Below are 6,694 nucleotides of genomic sequence, written 5' to 3'. Positions count from 1 at the left end.
CCTGCCTGATCCACGTCCAACTTCCCTCCACCCCCACCGCTCACCCCCAGCAGTCCGGCCTGCCCCGCGCTCACCAGGATCCGCCGCGAGCTGCAACCCGGATAAAAATAATAATGCAATCCAGGCGGCGGAGGCAGGGGCGAGCGCGAAGACACTGGCAGGAGGCGATTTCCCCGCGTGTACCGGAAACCGGCCGAGGGCTGGGGCCCGGGCGCGGGGGTCCCCTGGAGCCCGCACTGCTGCGCCCCGCCCCGCGCGGTGCAACTGCACCCGGGCGGCGAGGCCTGGTGCGGGGCACCCGGAGCGCCGGGCTCGGGGTGCGCCCGCAGCCGGAGGGCGCCTAGGGGCTGGCACGCCGGACCGGTTATTTGGGGAAGTGCATCGCGACACCTTTGCAGATTGCATGGCCCTGTTTTGCAACGCAAACGGGAGGAGGGAAGACGGCCGGATGGAGGGGGAGAGCAGAGGAAGGGGTAAACCAGGTTGGGATGGGAATAAAGCAAACTCGTAAAGCAGGGAGCGAGAAGGAAGGGGTGCGTGTCATCGTGGGGAGGAGGCTCCCACCCCGTCTCCCCGCCTCCCACCCTCGCCACCCCCTCCCTCCTTCCCCCGCCCCCCCCCGCAGCCCTTCCCCTTCTCCGGCGAACGCCACCACTGCTGCCCTGGTGCGCGCGGGTCCTGTTGGTGACAGTCAGGCAGAGAGGATTATCCGGATCATGGCCTCCCGGCCCGCAGCCACGGAGGCTCCGCCGGGCCCCAGCGAGCCCCTAGCGCCCGGACGATCGCGGGCGACCCACGCCCGAGGTCCCCGCGGTTCGAGCTAGGCGAGGACGCCAAGCGAAAGAAAACAAACCCGGGGAGGGGGAGGGCAGGGCACCTCCGACCTCCTTCTCCGGGGCCTCCTCCCTCCGTACCAGCAGTGCGGCCCGGGCCGGACACCCCGAACTTCAGCACCCGAGCCCGCGCGGCCGCCAGGTACCAGCGGCAGGGACGCCTCCGCAGAGCCCCGGGCGCAGCCCCCCCCCCCCCCCCCCCCCACGGCGGCCCCTTTGCCTAAAGGCCGGCCTAGCGGTCAGCGTCTCCATCCCCACCCGAGGGAACGCGCAAAGTGGGGGTGTCACCCCCGAGCCGGCGCGCACCGGCCCCGGCTTCTCCCGCCGGGGTCCGCTCGCGTCTCGGCAGCCCGAGCCCTTGACACAAGTCCCCGGGAGGCGGGTGGCAACCGCGTTCGCTGGCGCCCCGCCGCCAGCCTGGGCTCCTCGCCCTGCTCTCCCGCTCGCCTCCCAACTCTTCCGGGGAGGACTCCTCGGGGTGAACTGTCGCCTTTCCATCCTCCTCCGGGGTCCCCCCTTCCCCTCTGCCGCGCCCCCTCCCCCAGCTTGAAGGGGACGGGGGGGGACTGCAACCTTGTCACAGAGTGTGTGTGTGTGTGTGTGTGTGTGTGTTGCAACCTTGAGTTGGCCGCGCATCGCTGCCTGCCTACCTAGGGTCAAGGCTACGGCGTGTTGGGCTCCCCCCCCTCCTCCTTGAAGTAGTAATTATTACTGTTATTATTAGAACAGCAAGGTTCGGTTGAAACTTTCCCGATCCTTCCCCCGCCGCCCGGGAGCTGTCGTTAGAGCATTCCACCTGAGGCCCGCGGGGAGGAGGCGGGCTTTTTGTTGTGGTGGTGGCGGTGGCGGTTGGCCCGCCTGTTTGTTTTGGTCTCCGTGCATGCACAATAAATAATAATTAGGATCATAATGAATAACCCCCGGCGAAGGCGGCGCGGCGCCGGAGGGGCTGCGCGGCGGCTGCACCCGGAGGCCGGAGGGAGGGAAGGGGGAAGGAGTTGTAAGTTATATTTACCTTGCTCGCGAGGAGTGTGCCGGCTGAGTCTCTCCCCTCTCTGAGTCACCCAGAGTACAGACACACAGGGAGAGAGGACTAGATTATGAATATGACTTCATTGATGACAGCCGTCCCCTCCTCTTCCTAAACCCGGGCTCCGCCCCGCCGCCCCCCCCGCCGCCCCCGCGGGCGCCGGAAGACGCGCCGCGGTTGGCCCCGCGCGCCGCTCCTCCCCGCCCGCCCGGGCGCGGGTTGGCGGGGCGCGCCTGTCACTCGCGCGGCGCAGCGACTCCGCGAGCTCCGGGGAGGGCGGGGGCGGTGTGCAAGAATGTGCAGCCAGACGGCTCCGCCGTGTGCGTGGATCCGAGTGTGTCTGCGCGGCGCCGGCTCTCGGGCCGTGCTGGTGCCCGGCGCGGGGAAGCTGCGCAGGACGCCCGGCTGCGCTGGGGCGCGCGGCGCCCTGTCCCCGCCGCGCTCCGGCAGGGGCGCCCCGGGGAGCCCGGGGAGGCGGGGGAGCCCGGGCGAGAGGGAGGGCGGCCGCCGTAGTAATTGCGCGTAGTAGTTTGGGGGTCTGTGGAGAAGGTGCTGGAATTTAACCGCGCCTCCGCCTGCCGGAGCCGGCCTGCAGAGGGGAAGGGAGGGGGCCGGGGGAGGGCTCCGAGGGGCCCCGAGGCTGCGTGCGGCACGGTGCACACCGCGGAAGCAAAACCGGGCGTTGCCGCGCGGGCTGAAACTTTTTCGACCCTCCCCACCCCACCCCCACTCAAGGTTGTAATCAGAAATCTGCCCCCTTTCTCCCCCGCAAAAAGGGAGGCGGGCACAAAGAACATTCCTGCCAGTTCTGCCTCTTTTCTGGAGTACGGCAAGCTTCCAGATGCCAACGAGGGGGAACCAGCTGAGAGACTGAACGCCTTGTAGATAAATAATCCCACCCTAACCCCTCTGTTTACTTTGTGCACCAGATATGGCACCGGAAGCTTCCCTCACCTGTCACCTTCCAGCAAAATACATACAAAAATATGGAGAGAAAAAAAAAAAAAAAACCCAGCCCCGTGGGGGCGGGGCGAGCGGGTTAAGGGACATTTGAAGCATGGAATCTGCTCTTGATTTAAGAAGGGGAATAAATCTCTTCTTCTCTACAGCCCATAGTGTCTCCTCTCCCACCCCACATTTAACACCAATTAAGGCTACCAACCCTAAACTGCTGGCACTTGGCAATTTTGAGACCTCTGTCCCAATTCTCCTTGAAATATAGTTCTTTGGCTGGACGAATAGGTCAGTGTTGGCTGAGACAATTTTATTTTTAGTTTTATGAAGTGTGAAAGAATGTTAGGAGATTTTAAGTCAGGGGCCTATTATTTTAGACTCGCATTAATGGAAGTGCTTGCATCTTAAAATTAAAACTGTTCCTATATGGTAGTGATAGAAAAGCAGGATGTATCGCTTATTTTGTCAATGCAATCGCTTCAAGTAGTCATTCAAAGTGCACCGTGACTATTTGGTTGAGGATTTTCCCCCTAGAGTAAAATCCTATTTTAAGGCCATTTTGCTGTTGCTGAATTGACTGGGAGCAACGGCCTCTGAAATGCAGTTCTAGGCTGCTTAAAACTATGTAGTGGAGAAGATGAAGGCGAGAGGCAATGGGAAGAACACCCAATGCCGCATAGAGTCGTTCAATGGCAAAAAGCTGTTGGCATTGCTGGTCCACTGCTGGGGGAAGCGGAATTTGTGCAAGGGCACCAAGTTCAGGAGGCTAGAAGTGTCAATGTCAACCACGCTGCAGTTTTCTAAGGCTTTCTTCCTGGCTTGATAACTTCAGTGTTACTCAGTTTCCTGGCCATCCCAAAGTGCGCCTGAAGACCGCAAAGGAAGATGCATCTAAGAGAAGTAAAATATAGTATGCCCTGAGGAAAGCTGCTGCAAGAACTTGTTTTTTGCCTGAGGATATGCCAGTATAACTTTTAACCGGGAAATAAGCAGTGAGGAATCTTAAAACTGGCAATGTGGTAAAAGTATTAACTTCTATCTGCCTAATAAATCGCAACCAATAACATAGCCAGATAACCTAGTTGTCTGTAAAAGGGCTTTCACCCAATGGCAATGCTTATTACATTAGCGAATTTTGGGTTTTAATTTTTTTTCAGGCCTAATTTGTGTCTCTGGCATGCCAGCCTCACGCCTTTTCTTCCTTGTAAAGAAGTGCCGTTCATCCCTTTAGGATTCCACCTTTACCTGCCGGGAGAATGAACAATCATCTTTGTACATCACTGGAGGAGAGGGACTGGCCATTCCTTCTGGCATTCTGTCAGAGGGAGAATCAAGAAGAAAATGCTCACTTTGCTACATGTGTATGTTCTTCAGCTCATGTGAAATTTTGATGCAGTACTGAGAGGGATGGGTATCCCCTATGTTCAACTAGGGGAACTGAAAAATCAAATCTATCTCTGGGTGCAGAGCTTAAATATAGATATCGCATCTCCTCTTCCCTTCACATTGGTCTAAGAAAGCACCACCTTCTCCCTTCAGGCTTGTCTTGTTTGTAGCTTGCGCTGTAGCAAGTAGGGAGGAGAAAATACTCAGGAGAAATGAAAAGGCAGCACCATTCACTCAGTACAGAGGAAAAAAAAAGATTGTAGACGTATAGCATAAGCTTCATCTCTGAGGTAAAGCAATGCTTAACAATTGATGTTAAGGAGGGAAATGATGGGGGTTCTTTTGTTTTGCAGAAGATCCACACAAAAGCAAATATGGTTGGAGCTAAAGGGACCCCAAGAGGCTGCAGAGGATGCTATATTCATTCACATGAAGCTTTCCTTTCTGGACTTTGATGAGTCATAATGTGTTCTCTGAACTTGCTTTTCTCTTTCTAGTTTGGCATCAGGAGATAGAAGTCGCTTTTCATGTCTGTGTGGCCACACTGACTTGTTATGTAAGTCGGCTGTGGTTGATGTTCTGTTTAGAGTGGATACTGGGTTTGAAAACTGATGTGTAGTTAGAACACCGTCAGAAAGAAAAATTCCATGCACAAAGTTAGGAGGCTTGTAATCCCACCAGGCAAACGGTTAATGCTGGCTGAAACGTTGCCTAGCTTCAAAGCCGAGCAAGTCAGACCCTTCGGGAACGAATACAGTAATGGAGCCTATGCCTGGACAAGGTGGATCAGCCGACATTTAATTTAGTGACGAGTTTAGAATTAACAAGTCAATTTACTACAGAGGTGAGCCCTCCTCACTCACCTTTTACCCCAATCGACAGTCTCAAGAGATTTTTTTTTCATCAGGCCATTCCTCCAAAGTACCGCGCTTCGTGATGGAGTCACCCTCCTAGCATAAGAGTCTCTGTCTATTTCCAGTCCACGCTATGATAAATTTCTGCATGGACAGAGCTCTGCCAGCCTGGTTCACCTCCCCAAACACCTCGGCGCCAGAAACCCAGTCCATCTACTGGTTCTCAAGGGCCACACTGGATCGACTTCCCTCTGACCAAAATGCAGGGTCCCAGTCCGTGTCCTCCAAGATGCAGCTACGGCCCCACATCTTTGCAATGGCCCCCCTTGCCCTCCCCAGGCAAAGGAAGCTGCCTTTCCTACCCTGCTCCCATAGCAACCAGGGAGCACCTCCATTACAGCACTTCTCGCTTTGATGTGGTTATTTGTTTGGTACCCTCCACTAGATGGTTAGTGCCTGGAGGGTGTAGAGCCAGTTCAATTCATCTTTGAAACCTCAGCCCTCAGCCGGAGGTCTAGTACATTGTATGTTGTTTTAAAAACAAAAACAAAACAAACAAAGAAAACAACTTTGTTGAATGAAAGGATGAGAGAGCCTTTCGTATATTAAAATTAACCGATAGGATTGAACAGGTCTCCCCAATCAGTAATTATGCAGTTAGTGAACAAGATTACCAAGTGTTCAAAATCTGTTGTTTTCCAAGCTGAAAAGGCTAATATGCTTTTGGTTTCTGTTTCGTTTTGGGGGGTAAGGTGAGAGGTGAGAAGCTACGGCTCTTGCCCTCGGGTAAAAAGCATGGACAAGAGGCTTAGTTTGGTTTTTACATTAGGCTGGGAGTAACGTGAGTACCCACCTAGCAATACGGTAGTAATCATTATGGTGGCATCTTCTTTCATTTCCCCTTTAAATCACACGCCAGTGTCTGGGCAGAGGCCTTGACATACGCCGTTTATCCACTTACCTGGGGGAGTTATGTCATATTATCCCTATTTTACAGATGAAGAAACTGAGAGGCAGTAAATAATTTGCCTAAGGCAGGGGGTCTCCAAAGTGGAGTGAGGAAGACAATTCACTGCGATTTGGGAAGAACATTAGAAATTCAATTTCTTCTTCCTTTAATGACTAAAAACAATGTAACGACCCAAGAAAGAAGGGTGTTACATATGTTTGTTACACTCATTTACCCTGGCATCTTTACTTGGTGCCTAGGAAAGTGGTCACATGCCAGGTACTGTATCTGAGGAGTACTTATAGGAGAGTCAGGGGCAGGGGGTGACGGTTGGGACCCCCTTTCGTTCTTTCAGGTGCAGGGTGTTGACCCATCTTCCATAAAGTGTCTTTTCTGGTCTTGCCCAATTAGCTCTCTTATTTGGAAAACAAGTGGCTTAAAAAAGATTCCTTCCAAGAAATCGAAGATTGAGATAAACCCAATAATGCACTCGCAGGTGAAAATTAGGATCAAATCTGCCACTTTGCGTTCTGAGAGTTTTTTGCCAGCCACACTGAGAAGTGAAAACAATGACAGTCTAATTAGATCTGACAAGAAATAGGTCAAAAACATTCACGTTTATTCAAGACTACTTGCAATTTGGATTTATATGAACTACCGTTAATGATGAATTCTGATCTAAGCATAT

The 6,694-nt window shown here is 53.9% G+C and overlaps 1 protein-coding gene across 1 annotated transcript in view; it reads right to left on the bottom strand.

Annotated features, from left to right (window-relative positions):
- SMARCA2 (SWI/SNF related, matrix associated, actin dependent regulator of chromatin, subfamily a, member 2) overlaps positions 1-1,942 on the bottom strand; it is a 180,780-nt gene extending 178,838 nt beyond the window's left edge. Inside the window, exon 1 of the mRNA XM_039230804.1 lies at positions 1,849-1,942. The gene's annotated coding sequence lies outside the window, so the exon portion shown is untranslated. The remainder of the gene's footprint in view (positions 1-1,848) is intronic.
- Between the last annotated feature and the right edge of the window lie 4,752 nt (positions 1,943-6,694).

The sequence above is a fragment of the Hyaena hyaena genome, unplaced genomic scaffold, assembly GCF_003009895.1.
Source record: "Hyaena hyaena isolate Hyena2069 unplaced genomic scaffold, ASM300989v1 scaffold_51, whole genome shotgun sequence".
Taxonomy (NCBI): Eukaryota; Metazoa; Chordata; class Mammalia; order Carnivora; family Hyaenidae; genus Hyaena; species Hyaena hyaena.
Note: the sequence above shows the minus strand (reverse complement) of the source record. Positions and strands in the feature narration are given on the sequence as shown.